This window comes from Papio anubis, chromosome 6 (assembly GCF_008728515.1).
Source record: "Papio anubis isolate 15944 chromosome 6, Panubis1.0, whole genome shotgun sequence".
NCBI lineage: Eukaryota > Metazoa > Chordata > Mammalia > Primates > Cercopithecidae > Papio > Papio anubis.
Genome location: NC_044981.1, coordinates 104944259 through 104961663, shown reverse-complemented (window position 1 = coordinate 104961663; position 17405 = coordinate 104944259). Strand labels below are relative to the sequence as shown.

Here is a 17405-nt window from a genome sequence, read left to right as displayed (position 1 = left end):
GCTCTGCGGTGACGGGTCCCCTCGCCACGGTGTGAATGCTTGGCCTCCCTCGGGAAGTGGAACACTTACAGGATGACCGAATGAAGGTATCACCCCCGAGAGGAGAGCGAGGCCCGCTCAAAGGGCTTGCAGAGCTGCCGGGAACGTTGACAGCTAGCAGCTTTGGTCTTCTGCTGGGAGGCTGGTTTGCCCATTCTGTAAATGGCCATGGACAGGAGGAGGCTAGTGGTGATAGAAAATCTTTTCAGCCTCTCAGAGAACAATGACATCTTGTAAAATAAGGCGGTCTCTGCCATTTGTCCTGCCCCCCAGCACTGGAGGGCATGAGCTTCCTAAGGATGGAGATGGGACTCTATGTTCAGTTTATATCCCCCAGCTTTCAGGTATTACCTTGTTACCAACAACAAATGCATGTTGGATGGATGAGTAAATGAATGCATCTGTTTTTGCATCAGTGAAGTGCAGTTAATAACTCAAACCTGGGCTCGGGTCCTTAAACCGCTTCTCAGGTGTGTGAACTTGGGGTAACTTAGCACCTCTATACCTCAGTTTCCTCACCTGTAAAATTTAAAAACTGATAGTAGGCCAGGCGCAGTGGTTCACGCCTGTAATTCTAGCACTTTGAGAGGCTGAGGCAGGTGGATCACCTGAGGTCAGAAGTTCGAGATCAGCCTGGCCAACATGGTGAAACCCCCGTTTCTACTAAAAGTACAAAAAGTAGCGGGGCCTAATGGTGTGGGCCTGTAATCCCAGCTACTTGGAAGGCTGAGGCAGGAGAATCGCTTGAACTTGGGAGGGAGAGTTTGCAGTGAGTCGAGATCGAGCCATTGCACTCCAGCCTGGGTGACAAGAGCAAAACTCTGCCCTCCATCCCCAGCCTCCAAAAAAAAAAAAAAAAAAAAAAAATTGATAGTACCTAACTCAGGATTGCTATGAGAATTAAATGAAGCGACATCTATAAAGAAGTTAGCACAGTGCCTGGCACACATAAATATTCAATACATGTTACCTCTAACTATTACCACCTGTGATTCCAGTAGCTATTTTGCTGCATTGCCTATGGGGATTTTTTAAAAATGATGGATTACCGAGGTCTGCCATGGATTACTGCTCTGAAGGCCCGCAGGTGGCAGGACAGAATGTAAAAGCTCCGTGGGGGTTCTGAGGATAAAAAACTACTGCTCTGTTCAAATTTTTGTGTGGATGAGATCACACAGAATGTATGTGACCTTTGGATTTCCTGGAAACACAATGTCAGTATCTGAAAGGGCTTTTAAGCTGGTAAATGCTGTGCTAATTTGTTGAAGGACCTATCCTTTTTCCTTCCCCTCATACATAACAGTGACCATAGCTGCTAACGTGTATTGAGTGCTTTCTATATATCTGACATTGCACTAAGTGCTTCAAGTACATTATCTCATTTATTTCTCTCCATAAACTCAGAAAGACTAACTTGCTCAAGCTCACACAGCTGTTAAGTGGCAGAGACAGGGCTTAAAAGCAGGACCTTCCTTATCCACTGTGCCAGTGGTCTTCAAGTGTGAACGAGAATATTGGAATCACCTGGAAGGCTTATTGCACTCAGCTTTCTGGGCCCCATTCCCAGAAAGTGAGTCTGTGACTCAGTGGGGGCTGAGAACATGTATGTCTAAGTTTCCAGGTGATGCTGTTGCCACTGGTTCCACTTTGAGAATGTCTTCTCTGTGCCTTCCCCTTATGGATTACACCTCTTAAAACCCACACCATACACTTTAACACTTGGAAATCTGTTTTCCCAAGACTACTTAGGGAGAAAAAGTGCAGACTCCTACACTGTCTTCTTTGCTGTCCCCTTAGAAAAGGGCAGAAACATTTTATTTTGTTTTATTTTACTTTATTTTATTTTATTTTATTTTAAGGATTAAGCTGGGTATAGTGGCTCAAACCTGTAATCCTAGCACTTTGGGAGGTTAAGTGCAGATCACTTGAGGTCAGGAGTTTGAGATCAGACTGGCCAATATGGCGAAACCCTGTCTCTACTAAAAATACGATTAGCTGAGTGCGATGGCGGCACCTGTAATTTCAGCTACTCAGGAGGCTGAGGCAGGAGAATCCCTTGAACCCAGGAGGCAGAGGTTGCAGTGAGCCAAGATCATGCTGCTGCACTCCAGCCTGGGTGACAGAGCAGACTCTGTCTCAAGATGATGATAATAATAATTTAAGGTTTATATCACTACGTACTGTAAGGAACAGAAGGGAGATAATAGATCTTGAAATCTAGGGAAGTTACAGAGTCCTGCATTCCAGAGCCTGTCTCCATTGAAAGTAACTGCACATCCTAGGAAACTGCTGTCTGCTTTGTTCTGGATGTTGCAGCTCACAAACCTCTACCTTCTTTCCAAATCCCCAAAGTAAAAGACAATCTTCCTTTTTTCTACTTGAAAGCTTGTTTTCCCAATATACACAGGGCTGAAGAGGCAATTGACACAAACCAATGGTTTACACTTCAGCCTTAGATGAGCAATTTGCATTTTGAGGGTCTTTGTGGGGTACACACGAAGGAGAGGAGGAGCTGTGAGTTCCTTGGTCAAGGCCTGTTTTTGGAGAGTACTGTGGCCCCATTTCTCACCTGCCCTGTGACTTGCTGTGTGCCAGATCCTGGGAGATGGTGTTTCCAGAGCCTCGGAAACCTGCCACGCACTAGGACGGGAAGTCCCTGGCCCAGGGATAAGACCAAATTCCAGGCATCCCAAGTTGGAATGCTGAAAGAAAACATTTTTAAAAGACATTGTTTCCCAAGGTCTCATATCTCTACAGGACACTCAGTTGGGTACTTTGGGTACAATTTGATTAACTGCACTGCTCCAAGAATTCCACAATCCCACCCAGACTTGTTACTATAGGAAGACATGACACAAGCTCCAAACAAATGAGTTGTAGACATTCCAAGCACAGTTTCTTTTTCTTTTTTTATTATTATTATACTTTAAGTTCTAGGGTACATGTGCACAATGTGCACGTTTGTTACATATGTATACATGTCCAAGCACAGTTTCTTTGCAGGATGGGGACTTGAGTTCTGAAATAGCAGGGCAGCATTTCCAAGTGTGGAAACCAGAGATTAGAAAGTCACAGAGCTTTGTTGCTTCGTGCAGCACCAGCAGGACTGATATTTCAATGGAAGCACGGTACCCTTCTAGAAAAAGGTAATGGAAATCTCTTGCAAGCTGAGGAGGCTACTGGGAAAGCAGGTTTATCTGAGACGGATGCTGTTGCTATTTCAGTGTTCGTTTTAGTCAGCTGAAAGTTCATGCCAGGGACACATTTGACCACATTCTTATTTCAAATGTTTTGGCTCCTGTAGATCCTATTTCAGATGTTGACAGCTAGAAACCTGTTAGCTCTACAGTTCCCAGAATTTGGATAGCCCTAGCTCTAGCTGGTTTTGAATTCTGATGGACTTTTTTCCCCATCACTTTTTAAAACATTTCTTCAGAGCTTCAATCTCTCCATGTTTAATGTATGAGGCTGAATTATTTTAAAAATCTGATAAGGGTCACATCATTCTTACTGCTACTTGATATAAGATAGTTGTCAAAAATATAGGCCACGTGCAGTGGCTCATGCCTGTAATCCCAGCACTTTGGGAGGCTGAGGCAGGCAGATCACCTGAGGGCAGGAGTTTGAGACCAGCCTCACCAACATGGTGAAACCCCATCTCTACTAAAAATACAAAAATTATCTGGCCGTGGTGGCAGGCACCTGTAATCCCAGCTACTCAGGAGGCTGAGGCATCAGAATCTCTTGAACCCAGGAGACGGAGGGTACAATGAGCCAAGATCATGCCATTGCACTCCAGCCTGGGTGACCTAGCAAGACTGTCTCAAAAAAATTATATATATATTTGTGTGTGTGTGTATATGTGTGTGTGTATATATATATAACATATTATATATAGATATATAATACATATATTATCTATTTATATATATAGCAGAGATCTTTAAAAGTTATTGCCAAATTAAGTGTGTGCACAGAAGAAAAGATCTGGATTTTACACTGAATTATTAACAGAGGCTACTTTGACAGAGGGAGGAGGTGAGTGTTCTATCTGTGTCTCTTCTACTTTCTGCCTTAGTAAGTAAAATGCTGACCAAAGCCACATTTTTACATATTTCTATAATGTTTGCAAAATTTTTAATAAGGGACATGTATTACTTTTGTGAGAAGGGAAAAATGGAAGGAAAACAAAATAGTTTAAATATGTATCACCTTGTTTAAAGGATGAATTTTCGTTTAAATAGAAATAGCATGTAGGTTTCCAGGGTAACTCATCAAACTCTCCGGCAGGATACCCAGTGATAACATTCTTGGAAAGCGAGGGAATGAGAGCAAGATGCATTATGTCATAAGGAGAAGCTCTGGGCTGGCCTGAGAGCCCCCGTGGTATCTGCACCCTCGAGTTTGCTGCTCTCAGGCCTCTTGAATTCTTCCCAATATCTGCTCTGAATCCCCAGAGCTATAGCTCCTTCGAAATGGCATTAGTACGATCAATACTGTGCAGTGGAAATGGTAAGTATGATAATAACTCCTCTTGAGTGAGCTGAAACTAGCTTGAGTCTCATTACTCATTTCCGGTTTCTCATTACTTATCTTTTAGAATCATATTCTGTAACTGCCTCAGGCTGAATAATATGTCTGTCTTTACCACAGTAAATGAGAGTTGCCATTATATATTCCTCCATTCAATTTTTCTTATTGTGGAGTATATCTTTCCTATCTCTTTCTGTGCTATCAGTTGAATTGTTACTATTAATGAAAGACTAGAGATCTTTTCGAGAGCTGTTATATTTCATAAGCCACTAGATATTATAAAAGAGTGATGCATATAATTTCCTTTAGCTATATTTCTCTATCTTCTTTTGAGGATCAAATAAGATCACGGATGTTCAAGCACTTTGTAAACTGTTGAGTATTCTGGCAATGTAAAGCATTGTTATTTTTAGTCCTGTGTATGTCCCAGTTATAGAAAAGACTCTTAGCATTCCTAAAAGCCAAATATATTTCCATCTATGCATTATCATTTCGCCAGTATTTCATATACAAGGACATATGTTACACTCACATTTACTATTAAAATCTGCGATATCAACCACTTGCGTCATTAAAGGCATCTTATGTTTATTGTATTTATTGTTAATAATCTATCCTATTTTGGTATATTAAAGACTATAAATTATAAAATGATTTAAACACAAGTACTATCACATGTATGATGAGAGTGACCACATAAAGTAGTAAGACCTTTTCTCACCAAATACTGTGTTTAGATTGACTTTATTTTTTATTGACACAGCAAGTATTTACCGAGCACCTCTTATGGTCTTAAGTGCTGTTTTACTCTAGTGAAGTAAAGAGGCACAGTCCTTGGCTCATTGGAGCTTATAGTTCCATAGCCCTTAATTTTCTCAGAATTTCATCAAAACATCTTTTTGTTTGAACCTTTGCAGTTGATATTCTTTCTTAGTCTTCTACTTTCTGCCTTAATAAGTAAAATAAGGTTTACTTCTTTCTTAAAAACTATGCAGTGCTTTAAGTCACTTCTCTGAATATCAACTGTTACTGTAAATGTGGATATAGAGGGCTTAAGAGGTTGGTCTGCATATATACCAAACCCAGACTGTCCTGTCTTGGAGTTCAGAGGGGGCCTGTGGCGAAGGGACTAGTTCCTACAAGTAGGTTTAGCAACTGAGGCCTAGACAAAAAACTCAAAAGCAAGATGCAGCTGTCCCTGGGGGACAAAGCACATGCCAGGGGGTCATGGCAAGAGAGTTTTTCAGTCCAGGTGACCTAGTTGTGAGATGAAGTAGAAGGATTTTTAAGTAGGTAGCAGGGCATCCTGGAATCCAGGGCAGGGAGGGAGTTCAGAACTTCAGGAAGGAAGACTGGTGTCACCAAGAAATTTGTCCATGGGTAGCAGAGTCGCAGCCCCTAGGCAGAACTGAAGACCTAGAGATGGTAACTGGTAATTGTGCAAGACACAAAACCAGCTAAAATAACAAGGAAATGAAAAAGAGATCATTTGTCAGGAGTCTAGTTATCAGACCTGGATCACTGTGATAGAGTCAGATATACTCATGATGAGTCAGCAAGGCAAATTGAGAGGCTCAGGTCCAGAAGTACGTGCTGATTGAGGTCAGGATGATGGCTGGGTCTGCAGGTAGGAATGGGAGTTCAACCTTACAGGGGTGGGAGGCTCAAGGAAAGGGAGGGAAAGAAACAGGGATCTTGCCTTTAGTTGTGCAACTTGTTCATCTGCATGAGGGCCTCCATCTTGGGGGGTGTGGACCAGGTCGGGTCGGGAATCCAGCCCGCATTTTGTTCACCAAAACCTTGTGCTCTGGTGCTGGAATCCAGCAGCCCTGGGAAAGGTGCACCCCTTCTGGTTCACACACACAAAAGTACCACATGGGCCAATATTGGCTTTGGAAACCTTGTATTTAGATGCTAGAAACCAATTTAAAATATCCCAGCTGCTGGGAGTGTATCTCTTTTTTTTTTTTTTTTTTTTTTGAGACGGCGTCTCGCTCTGTCGCCCAGGCTGGAGTGCAGTGGCCGGATCTCAGCTCACTGCAAGCTCCGCCTCCCGGGTTTACGCCATTCTCCTGCCTCAGCCTCCGGAGTAGCTGGGACTACAGGCGCCCGCCACCTCGCCCGGCTAGTTTTTTGTATTTTTTTTAGTAGAGACGGGGTTTCACCGTGTTAGCCAGGATGCTCTCGACCTCCTGACCTCGTGATCCGCCCGTCTCGGCCTCCCAAAGTGCTGGGATTACAGGCTTGAGCCACCGCGCCCGGCCGGGAGTGTATCTCATATCTCAAGTGTAGTAAGTCAGAAAAAAAAAAAAAAAATCACAGGCTTCCAAAGTACCCAAGGCTGCAGTCTTAGAAACCATGGTATGGTTAAAGAAGTGAGAAAATGTGTGTAGATGCAAAGTGTCTTTAGGATTCAGAGAATGGGGCAGATAAATATTGCTTCTGAGAGGTGCAAGCATGCTCAAGTTACTTGAATTTACATTATTTTGGAAAAATATATACACGACCCTTGGACACATTTTTATAATTTTTGTCTTCACCAACTGTTCCTCTCTGCATTGCAAGAGAATTGTCTACAGTTACTTCCCGTTGGGTAGTATACTTATATTTTAGGAACACTTTGTTGGGATTTGACCCCTTTGATTTAATCTTGCTTATAAAAGTAATAACCTCTTAGAATGTTATTATACAGCCTGATAAAATATTTACTATCTAGTAAATTACATATCATTTAGATGATAGTGTTTTATTTAGGTCAACTGTTCAGGGCCCAATGCCCTTTTAAAACAGTCAAAGCATTTGATGGATTCATTGCTGAGTGCACTATAAATAAATGCTACCTCAAATTCCAGACAATGAACATGTGCTAGGGGATATATCAGAGCTGCTGTTAACAATGCCTCTTTCAAGGTGATAGAAAGAGCCTGGACTTGTCAGTTGTCTGGAAGCCAGGGTCTAGTTTCCAGCCCTGTCAGTGACGAGGAAGGATTGTCTCCATGTTTCTTTTTTCATTTTTTGAGATGGAGTTTTGGTCTTTGTTGCCCAGGCTGGAGTGCAGTGACATGATCTTGGCTCACTGCAACCTCCACCTCCCGGGTTCAAGTGATTCTCCTGCCTCAGCCTCCAGAGAAGCTGGGATTACAGGTGTGTGCTACCACACCAGGGTAATTTTTGTATTTTTAGTACAGATGGGGTTTCACCATATTGGCCAGACTGGTCATAAACTCCTGACCTCAGGTGATCCACACCTTGGCCTCCCAACCATGTTTCTTAATATGGGCTTCCTTTCCTTCCTCTGTAAAGTGAGGGAGGGATTGAATAGATCCGCACTTTATCTAAGTATATTTCACAGCGTGCCAGTTCCAGAAGCTGTTAGGTATTACCTGGACCAAAAACCAAAAAAACAGATTCTGTGATCAAGTAAGTTTGGAAAACAAAATCTCACAGAATTCTTTGCTTCAGAGCCTCTCAGAGTCTTCAAGAGGAGAGCACAGTAAGCATTGATTCTGTAACTTATTTGACCAACAACTCTTTGTTTAGGAACATCTTGTGGCTCATACATCTTAGAATATAGATTGAGAAAATACTGACCTACTTGGTCACTAGGATTCTTCCTAGTTCCCAAACTCTGTGCCTCTAGTTAAGTTTGGAGAAATGGGACTGTTTCCTGTTGAGGACAGAGAGCAATGCCCCCTATCTCTTGCTGCTCATGGTAAGATCTAAAAGTTAGTGATGTCTCCACTCAGAAAATTTGTCTGAACCAGAAGAGTGGTCAAAATAGCAAAGACCAAATTTCATGATGGGGTTGAAGCTTTCCTTCTAGTTAAGCCAAACATAATATCTCACTTTCCCATGTCAAATTCAGAGCTTTTCTTCACATTGTGAGAGAGAAGAAAGAGAGCTATTTGCTAGGGGAAAAGCCAAAATGTTCATGAATAATCTACTTCATTCCAATCAATTAGGAAGAAAAACGCAGTCCGCAAAGCACATTCTGAATTGGTATAGTTGAGAGACCAAAATAGACTGGCACACAGTAGAATTAGATTTACTATTTCAAGCCCTGCTATATATTTATCCTTATTTGGTTGTCTTTTGTAGAGTTGCATGACTATGGAAATGAGAGTGACCTTGGGTCATGTAGCTGATCATCTTGTATCCAAGAAGGATTTCTCTCAAGGTCTCCTAATTACAGATTCAGCAGCGGGTCTATTGTGACTCCTGATTTTAGAGTGCATTCTACCTTACACACAGTTTCTCTTACAGTAACCAGGTACCCATTGTGTTGTGGTTGTGGTAGTAGCATGTACTGGAGAAATTTGATGATGCGTTGAATGCTAGTCATATCCTCAGAAAAATGGCCAGGCATGGTTCCATTTGCAGGGGTGGCTGTGTTTCATCTCACATGACCCACTTACCTGACCAAAACGAGTTGAACCACAGTCACCACCAGACCCAAAGACAGCCAATGTATAGGCCAGCAGCTCTGCCTAGTGGGAACCACATTTATCGGTGGTCCACCCAATCTGCAACACACGATGTCCTGATGACTTCCTGTCTCCTGGAACTCTATCTGCTCTTCCCTCTCCTAATGCCCTCGCAGCCATCCTTCAAGGTACTATCCAGGCTTGCTTTCTCTGGCTCCCACACTGTCTTTCATGGGGATATCATGAAAGCCCTTATGGTGTCTCTGCTAGAATTGGAGAAACACACCTCTTTCATGTAAAATAGTTTTATGTAATGCATTAACCTCAATGCACACCTGCACACACAGCGGCCTATGCAGTACATGCCGTTCCCATAACCACATGTGCCACTCACACCCTCTAGAAGCAAAAGTCCATAGGGTGCCATGAGCTGAGTGGCTGGCTGTACTTCCTAATATAACTAATATAATGGTTCGTTCTGAAACCCCAACCTCACCCCAGCCCACCGTGTGTTCCACTCCAGGAGTCAGACCTAATTCTAGGCCCTGGTTTTTTCCGGTGTGTGCTTCTCTATTGTAGTGGCTGCACCCATAACTGACCACATCACAGATGGGTCACATGGAACTCTGGACAATACTCTTTCAGCCGATCTTTGACAAGGTCCTTCCTTTCATCACCTTATCAATAAGATTGGTTACATTTGCAGCTGGTTGACCACCTATGCCCGAAGAAGAGTGATTTACATATCACCTGGAAGGAGACACCTGAGGTCACACCACAGGTCTCTCCTCAGTCCTGGCCATTTCAACGTATTTATAGGCAACTTGGAGCTAGAGCTAGAAGGCCGGCTATTAAATTTTCTGTAAGGCACAAAACAGAAGTTTTGCTTATTTGATGAATGAGAGAAATGTCTCAAGATTACTTAGCTAGACAAGAACAAAAGTCAATCACACATAAAATGAACTTTAACAGGGATAAATCCAATTTTCAGAAAATACACAAGTGCAGGATGGGAGAGATTTGACCTGCAGCACTTCCCGAGACAAAGACACGGACAATTTAGTTGGCAATAATGCTGAAACAGCGGAGGTCATTGTGCACCTGCCTAGAAGTCCCTCCCGCTCATTCCCATCTGTTCTGGGGCCACCGTAGAGGAAGCGTCCTCCAAGAGCAGGCAGGAGAAGGGAGTGACAAGGAAGGTGAGAAGCCTTAGCCAGCTTATCTAAGAAGAAATCATTGAAGGAGGTATATTTAGGTTGGAGAGAGAAGAATTGGGAGGCTGGTACCTCTCTCCAGAGGCACAGAGAGAAGTTACATTGGGTAGATCATGTCTCTACACATTTAAAATTTAAAAATTTGAAATGTCCCCAAAATGGAATTAGGTACTTTCTGAGCAAAAAATGAACATCTTTGTATGTCAGCAAATATACCTCTGCAACAGCAGGTTCATAAATACATTTTTTTGTATTGATATGTACAAAGCAATATAGAAGGCATTTCTCCACTGAGGGACGGGTTAGAATTTGCAAGATGGCTTATGCCACACAACATGGGCCAGCTCAGCTCCACTGTCTCTGAAGCTTTCTTTTGTCAGCAGAGCAAGAGTAGATTTATCTCTCAGGGGAAAAATTACATTAATTAGGCTCATGAGTGAATGCCAGTTTAATATAGTGTAATGAAAAGTGTGGCAAAAGAACCATAATGGGAAGCCAGATAACAATCAGAAAGTTGCAGGGGACACCCTTCTTTGAGGTTCTGGCAGATTAATTAGACAAATAATAAGTAAGGAAAAACGTTTAGAATGATTGAGGATTCAGTGAAGTTTCCAGCTGTAAAAGAAATCTTAATAAAAGTTTTAATTTTTCTATACATTAGCTATGCCCCATTAAAATACAAAACAGAGGGGAAGAAATCCACTATGTGATGATCTCAACACTTTACTGACACAAACAAGAAGACTTGACTCCATCATGCTTCTGCCCTAGCAGTCTTTTTTTTTTTTTTTCTTTTTTGAGATGGAGTCTCGCTCTGTTGCCCAGGCTGGAGTGCAGTGGCGTGATCTCGGCTCACTGCAACCTCTACCTACCAGGTTCAAGTGATTCTCCTGCCTCAGCCTCCTGAGTAGCTGGGATTACAGGAGTCTGCCACCACGCCCAGCTAATTTTTTTGTATTTTTAGTTGAGACAGTTTCACCGTGTTGGTCAGGCAGGTCTCGAACTCCTGACCTCATGATCCGCCCACCTCGGCCTCCCAAAGTGTTGGGATTACAGGCGTGAGCCACCGCACCAGCCTAGAAGTCTTAGTCACACAGGTTGTTAATTATTCTCCTTTATGTTATAAATATAATGCAATTCCTGTTGAAATCCAAATAAGATCTTCTTTTATTGTTGTTGTTTTGTTTTGTTTTGTTTGAGATGAAGTTTCACTCTTGCCACCCAGGCTGAAGTGCAATGGTGCCATCTAGGCTCACTGCAACCTCCGCCTCCCGGATTCAAGCGATTCTCCTGCCTCAGCCTCCCGAGTAGCTGGGATTACAGGCGCGGGCCACCATGCCCGGCTAATTTTTGTATCTTTTAGTAGAGACAAGGTTTCACCATATTGTCCAGGCTGCTCTTGAACTCCTGACCTCAGGTGATCCACCTGCCTAGGCTTCCCAAAGTGGTGAGATTACAGGCATGAGCCACCACACCCTGCCTCAAATAAGATCATTTTTAAACCTTGTCAGAATGATTCAAAATTCATCTGAATAATAAACATCCAAGAAAGGTCAACATTTTGTTGAGAAAGCACTATGATGAGAGGCACTTGCCCCACAAAGTTAAAGTGCATGGTACTTTGCATTAATTAAAGTACTAGCTATAGCCCAGAATAGGAATCTAGCTCTGCAGAACAGAATACTAAGGGCCAAAACGCACTTAAGTGCATCTCATAACTTAGTGAACAAGTGGAGTATTTCAAATCAGAGGAGAAAGTTCAAAAATGATTTGGGGACAAAATGAAACAATAAAAGTAATGGAAAAAATAGATAAATATCTACTGAAATAAGTTAATAAATAAGTTGGGAAGAACTTTTAAAGCAAGAAACCAAGAAATAAATGTGGGTCAGTTTGACTACATGAAGTCTTAACACTGCTCTACAGCAGACAGAGTAAGTTTGCTCACCTAATCCTATGCCTTCTTCGCCCTTGCCAGCCTCTTCCTAACTGTTGGGAGTGGCCATGAAATCGGTTCTGGCCAATGAGACATAAGCAAGGGTCGGCTGGTCTTGTCACTTCCTCCACTCTTCTTCCTTCTGCCTGGAACACAGACCTGGTGGTCATTTAATGATGATAAGGTGACAAACGGGAGGGCCACGAGAGGACAGGGATGTGAGCCATCACATTGTCAACTGTCTGAATCGGGTCCAATAACAGCATCTCATTGTTACATGAGATAGTAAGTCCCCTTTAAGACAGTGGAGCTGGGTTTTCTATTTCCTGAAGTTAAATTCATTCCTAACTGATTCTGAGCTTAAGGCAAAACACCATATCGCAGCAAAAGGCAAATAACAAAAATATTTGTACGATGGATCACAAAAGTTCATATTCTTATTCATATAAAGACCTCTGTAAATAAGCAAGAAAGCTATAGATATTCCATTGTTTAAAAGGGGGGCAAAGATTATGAAGTAGGAAGATTTTAAAAATAAGAAATTCAAGTGTCTAATAAATTCATGAAAACATTTCAACCTCACGACAAATTAAAACAATAGCCTAATGATTCATCACCTATAAAACTTGCAAACATTGGAACAATTACCATATTATTTTCTGGAAAGCAGTCTGGCAAAATGTATCAGAAGTTTTGGAATGTCCATGCCCTTTGATAATCTGTGCAGGGAAATGGTTAAGGAGTTGCAAAGATTTGCTACAAGGATGTCTCCAACAATGCTGTTAATTGCAGAAGGATGGAAATGAAAGAAATGTGCATGAGAGCTTTGTTAAATAAATTATAGGATTGACCCCATACAAAAATAATATGTATTTATGAACCTGCTGTCATAGAGGTATATTTGTTGATATACAAAGTTGTTCATTATTCATTACTAAGTGAATAGCAAATTGGAAAACCCCCCAGTGAGGATGAAACATTTCTATTTTTGTTCATGTATGTATTTGTATATTTATGTGCATGAAAAATGACATGGAAGAAAATATATCAAGGCATTAATGTTATCCCTGGGCTTGGCGCATATTTTCTGATTATTTCTGTTATAAACATGTATTACTTTTGAAATAAGAAAATTGTTACTATAAAAATATTTCTTGGTAAATACGGAATTGAAACATGGGGAATTAGAATTGATTATTTAATGGCATCAGGCTGAGATAAGCTGAGGTGTTTGTTTCACAGTAAGGATATTGAAACATTCCAAGCAATTCAAGCTTGTTCTTCTGCAAGGAAATTCATTGAGCACTGTTGACGTCTGCTTTGATGATGAACTTTGGTGGCTTTTTCTGATGAGTGCATTTTGCTTCAGATAGTTTGATATACTCAGTCCAGCCAAAGACAAGTCCTACAGCTTTCAGGATACTTCTGGATTTTGCTTTGCTTTGGGTTTTTGTTTTGAGACAGGGTCTCCCTCTGTTGCCCAGGTTAGAGTACAGTGATGCAACTTGGGCTCACTGAAACCTCCCCCTCCCAGGCTCAAGCAATCCTCCCACCTCAGCCTCCCAAGTAGCTGGCACTACAGGCATGAGCCACCACACCTGGCTAATTTTTGTGTTTCTTTGTAGAGATGGGTTTTCGGCATGTGGCCCAGGCTGAGGGTACTTCTGTTTTTAAGGTGACTCTGTATTTCTTTGTTGTTCTGTCCAAGTGATTTGAAACTTAACTCTCAGGGAGTATCTTATTTCTCTTATTTCCAAGATTTTTGTGGGGAGGGAGGGATGAGAGTATGCCTCATGATAGCCCCTAAATATTGGCTGAGAGATAAGTGTTGGATTCCCATAGGCAGGTAATTAGTCTTTGCCTTAAGAGTAATGAGAAGGCAAATGACCAAGAACAATATGATCCTTTGGTAGCTCGATTCTGCCAACTCCTGTGCTAACGACTTTTAACTTATCATTTTTCACATTTCTGAATCCATCAAGCCATGAGCAAGAATTACATTTCCTTTGCTGTATTTCTCAATTTCACTGAAATACTAAATCGTAAAAATGATTATTTCCCTTATGGCAATTACCATCATGACCTTGCAAAAGCCACATGTGCCAGCTGGAACTTCTCCAGAATTTCTTTTTTAATGAAGGAAAATATTTTGTTAAACTAAGAGCATGACTGATAGCAAAGTAGGATGCATGGGAAAATATTGAAGTTTATTATCACTACATCTGTTGCCAGGGGCTTATCAGGAAATAGAAAACCCCTCAGCTGGTTCAGCGGAAGTTTCTTTCTTTGTTTATTTGTTTGTTTCCTAGACAGAGTCTCTCTCTGTCGCCCAGACTGGAGTGCAATGGTGCGATCTCAGCTCACTGCAACCTCTGCCTCCTGGGTTCAAGCGATTCTCATGTCTCAGCCTCCCAAGTAGCTGGGATTACAGGCACGCACCATCACGCCTGGCTAATTTTTGTATTTTTTAGTAGAGATGGCGTTTCAGTATGCTGGCCAGGCTGGTCTAGAACTCCTGACCTCAAGTGATCTGCCTGTCTCGGCCTTCCAGAGTGCTGGGATGACAGGCATGAGTCACCACACCCAGCCTGTTCAGCGGAAGGTTCTTCAACCAAGGGACTATCACTAGGGATGTGGGCAGGGAGCTGATGAGAGGCTGAGGCATTCAGAGACTAGCAACAGTGGGAAGCTGTTACAAACTCTGGGCCTCAAGGGAGATGGGGTGGGAGCATGGATGTTTTGAAACCCAGTGATCTGGCAGAGCCAGGAACTCCTGGAGGGATGTCACCACTCCCAGAACCAGGCACCAAAAGTGTGAAGGGAACAGGGAAAAAAATGCCCAGCTTCCTGCCCTAGGATGTCCTCTGGTGCCTCCCATTGACCCAATCTTAGCAGAAAGCAGCTGAAAAGGACCCCACAGGAGTTCTTTGGGGCGGAGAAAGGCTGAGAGGGTGACGAATGGATCTGAGGGCACAGGTGGAGAATGACCAGCTCACTCCCTGAAGGAATGTTTTGTCCTTGAAAAGAGATAACACTTCAAGTAAAATTTTGGCACTGCTTAGCTGTGCTTCCTCAAGGTTCAGCTGTGTGGTTTCAGGACCTTATAATTTTCAAAAGGTAATGAAAAACATCAGGTTCAGTGGAATCCCAAAGAAACATATTGTTAGGGATTAATGAATGTTTGTGTCCCTTCACAATTCTTATGTTGAAACCCTTAATTCCAAATGTGGTGATATTTGGAGGTGAGACCTATGGGAGGTAATTAGTTTTACATGAAATCATGAGAGTGAGGCCCCCACAATGTGATTAGTGTCCTTATAAGAAGAAACACCAGAGAGCATGCTCTCTTTCTCTCCATGTGAAGGCACAGCAAGAAGGTGGCTGTCTGCAAGCCAGGAGGCGAGCCCTCACCAGAAATCAACAGTGCTGGCACCCTGATCTCAGACTTCCAACCTCCAGAACAATGAGCAATACATTTCTGTTGTTGAAGCTACCTCACCTATGGCATTTTGTTATGGCAGCCCAAACTAAGATACATACCTAAAATGAAACATGCATATGTTGAAAGCAGTACTTGCCATCATTTATGAAGCACATGCTTTGTGCCAGGCACCGTGCCAAGTGCTTTATCTGCCCAGAGTCATTTCATCCCCACATCTGCAGGGTAGAAACTGTGACCCCATTTGACAGGAAAAAACTGTTGTCCAAGGAATTGTTCATCCATCCTCCAAAGTCACATAACTAGCCAGGGGGAAGCTTTCTGTCTCTTGAGGGCAGGCTGTTGTCACTGGTGATAGGTGCTGCCACAAACTGGGCCCCTCTATTCAAATGCCCAGAGTGGAGCGGGGCAGCTGCTGTCCTCAGTCACAGGAGGGCTGGGACAGGCGGTTTAGGGGACAGGTGGTTTGAGGGACAGGTGGTTTGGAGGTCAGGCAGTTTGGGGGTCAGGTAGCTTGGGGGTCAGGCGGATTGCTTGTCTGTTGTCTAGTTTGTCTCACCAGGAAGACAGTAGGAACGTGGCCAGTCTTGTTCATCACTGTATCCACACGACCTGGCATGTAGCAGGTGCTCAATAATGTTTATGAAGTGAACACATGACCCCACCATATAGAATCAATGTTTGTAACTTACCTTGTTTTCACTTGATGACTTTGTGGTTGTGCAAAAATCACCTTCAGCAAACAGAAATGTACTTAAATGTTTTTTTAAATAAGTAGTGTAGAGGTGTATCTGAGCATGGAAACCAGTTGAAATTAGTTGCCATTTCCAATCTGGACCACTAATGTGAGCAGCCCAGCAGGGCAGGGTGTGGAAAGTGACATTGCGCAGTGGGCTGGTGTCATCAGTGTGGTCATAGAGCCACAGTGCCACAGCTGACGTGTGCAGAACCTATCTGATGCCATTTAAATATTTTTTGGTTTCTGTTAAATTGATGTTTATTTTTTGTAGAGATGAGATCTTGCTATGTTGCCCAGGCTGAGGTTACTTCTGTTTTTAAGGTGACTTTGTATTTCTTTGTTATTCTGTCCAAGTGATTTGAAACTTAACTCTCAGGGAGTATCTTATTTCTCTTATTTCCAAGATTTTTGTGGGGAGGGAGGGATGAGAGTATGCCTCATGATAGCCCCTAAATATTGGCTGAGAGATAAATGTTGGATTCCCATAGGCAGGTAATTAGTCTTTGCCTTAAGAGTAATGAGAAGGCAAATGACCAAGAACAATATGATCCTTTGGTAGCTTGATTCTGCCAACTCCTGTGCTAACGACTTCTAACTTACCATTTTTCACATTTCTGAATCCATCAAACTCCTGGGGCTGAAGCAATCCTCCCGTTTCAGCCTCCCAAAGTGCTGGGATTACAGGCATCAGCCACCACACACAGTCGTCATTTAAATGTCTGTGAGAGCCGTGGCCTGGCTATATAGGAAGATGAAAAGAATTCAAAGTCAAAACAGCCGTGACAGAGGCTGGGCGTGTTGGCTCACGCCTGTAATCCCAGCCCTTTGGGAGGCCGAGGCGGGTGGATCACGAGGTCAGGAGTTCAAGACCAGCCTGGCCAATATGGTGAAACCCCATCTCTACTAAAAATACAAAAATTAGCTGGGCATGTTGGTACACGCCTGTAGTCCCAGCTACTGGGGAGGCTGAGGCAGAAGAATTGCTTGAACCCAGGAGACGGAAGTTGCAGTGAGCCGAGATTGTGCCACTGCACTCCACACTCCAGCCTGCGTGACCGAGCAAGACTCCATCTCAAAACAA

At 42.7% G+C, this 17405-nt stretch overlaps 1 long non-coding RNA gene across 1 annotated transcript; it reads left to right on the top strand.

Moving 5' to 3' along the window:
• Positions 1-9: 9 nt before the first annotated feature.
• Positions 10-5042, top strand: LOC110743141. Its single transcript, XR_002521690.2, has 2 exons — positions 10-86; positions 3974-5042. It is a non-coding gene; the product is annotated as an uncharacterized LOC110743141 (long non-coding RNA).
• The last annotated feature ends 12363 nt before the right edge of the window (positions 5043-17405 follow it).